Source organism: Myotis brandtii, unplaced genomic scaffold (assembly GCF_000412655.1).
Source record: "Myotis brandtii unplaced genomic scaffold, ASM41265v1 scaffold655, whole genome shotgun sequence".
Classification (NCBI taxonomy): domain Eukaryota; kingdom Metazoa; phylum Chordata; class Mammalia; order Chiroptera; family Vespertilionidae; genus Myotis; species Myotis brandtii.
The window spans coordinates 240,704-242,951 of NW_005370542.1; the positions used below are offsets into that span (position 1 = coordinate 240,704).

The 2,248-nt window shown below is 53.7% G+C and overlaps 1 long non-coding RNA gene across 1 annotated transcript; it reads left to right on the plus strand.

The window, feature by feature from the left end:
• The first annotated feature begins 6 nt into the window (after nucleotides 1–6).
• On the plus strand, nucleotides 7–704 carry LOC106723823. The gene is made up of 2 exons (XR_001359550.1): nucleotides 7–86; nucleotides 301–704. It is a non-coding gene; the product is annotated as an uncharacterized LOC106723823 (long non-coding RNA).
• Nucleotides 705–2,248: the final 1,544 nt, after the last annotated feature.

The window sequence follows — 2,248 nt, forward strand, 5'->3', positions numbered from 1 at the left end:
GAGTGGCCGCTGGTAAGCGGCCGTGCCCGAGGGGAGGCAGCGATGATCAGTATTATCGAGCACACACAACGCAGGCTTCAGCACGCGTGGGTTCGTGGCGGCACGAGAAGGAGGAGGCGTGTAAGGCCCGGAGCCCGGTGGCGACCCCAGCGTCACGGACGTCGGCAGGTTCTCGCCTTGAAGGCGCAGCCCTCAATCCGGACGCCCTAGTAGGAAATACTGGGGATGTGATCGCACGACGACTCGTGAGAATCCGCCTTCAGGGTGATCGTGTCCCATGCCCGTTCCCGATCCTCGAAGGCGGCGGACACTGGGACACGTGATGTGGGACCGCGTGCCGGAGGGCGACGTCTCTCGAAGCATGTACTTACATGATGCGAACGTACGTGATATTGACGTGAGGGAGGAGCTGTTCCATCTTCGCGCCGTCGGGAGAAAATGAAGGACACGTGTTCTGTTCATCGTTGGCGCTCAGAGAGCGCAGCCTCAGAACTGCGTAGCTCACCAGTGCGTCCCAGGTTACCCGGAACTCGGCTGTGTTTGCACGGCCTTTCGCCGTCTGTAGGTTTTTGCTGGGGACATCCCACAGGAAAATGGAATTATTTGGCTCAAGAGAGACCTAACCTTGCTTTCTTTTCTAAAGAAAAAATTACCGAATGTATTGGGGGGGACATTGGGGCAATAAAATTGTGTAGGTTTTGGGGGTAGAATTGATTGATAATCCGTCACCTGTATAGTGTGTGGTGTGTTAATTTCCTAGGAGGGAGATGGAAAGAGAGAGAGAGAGAGAGAGAGAGAGAGAGAGAGAAACATCAATGAGGACAGGGAATCATGGACCGGCTGCCTCCTGCACGCCCTCTACTGGGGATGGAGCCCGCAACCCGGGCCTGTGCCCTTGACCGGGATTCGAACCCTGACCTCCTGGCTCCATCAGAGGTCGACGTTCAACCCCGGAGCCCCGCCGGCCGGGCTGTTTTTACCCCTTTTATTCCCAGCATTTCAACGGTGACACGTGCACAGGCATCCATTCGTCGAAGAGGTCAGTACGACGGCGTGAAGACCAGAGCCGGGGCGATGAAGGAGCCAGCCGGGAAGCGGACCGGGGGCCGCCTGATGGCAGGGTCCAGGGAGGAGGGGGGAACGGAAACGGGGACCGCATCTCGCCGGCGTCGGAAGAGAGTTCCGTGTAACACGCGTGCATTCCAGTGAGGGTCCACCCAACCCTGTTGTCATGGTAACTCGCTGGGAGTTCAAATAAAGTCCCCCTTGGCCACGAAGGACGCTGGGATCCGTGCTCTCTTTTCTCCACGCGACTCGGTTCAGCACGCGTGTGGCGTGTGCGCCGCACGCGAATTCCAGCTCAAGGGACGCTTGCGGAGTCCCTAGGGCATGCGTGTCACACGCACAGGCAAACACGGGCCAAATACACAAGGTTTGCGTGTACGTGGGCCGCAAACCAACCAAAAGCTTCTATTTTCGCAGAAACGTAGGTTTGTTGCAATAGAGACGTGCTGAAGGCAAAGGGCTGAAATAAAGGAGTCGTCGTGAACATAAAATAATAGGACATTTTAACAAAAATCAATGTTTTTTTCTTGAACATGAACTTACCAGACACGGAATAACAGCATCAATGAATAAATGTCACGCAGATAAACCCGTTTTTCTCGTTCTCCGAAAGCGAGAGATTTCCCGTTGCGCACACCAAGCAAGTCAGTCCGAGACGAAGGACGCGGCCCTCGGCTGCTAGAACATTCGCTGCCGGTATCAGTGGGGAGAGATGGTGCGCCTGCGTGTAAGGCGGGTGGGGGAGACAAATGCAACACGATTAGAGTCATCGGTCATTAGCGAACGTTGTGGTTTGTGATTAATAATGATGTACAACATGATAGTGTAAAAATTGAGAAAACTTGTATTAAAACGTTTCTTACATGCCGTCCTATCGGCTGGGCCGCAGAAATATTCATTGTGGGCGCATGCGGCCGGCAGGCCGCGAGTTTGACATGCTTGGCCTCGGGCAGGGGTGGGCAACCTTTGTGTGCGTGCGTGCCCAAACCAGCAAAATCTCTGACTCAAAATGCTTCTGCGTGCCAACCCTAATTTTTTGAGAACATGTTAGGCCTACTTGATATCACTCTTTTTTTTTTATTAAAATATATTTTATTGATTTTTTTACAGAGAGGAAGGGAGAGGGATAGAGAGTTAGAAACATCGATGAGAGAGATCGATCAGCTGCCTCCTGCACACCCCC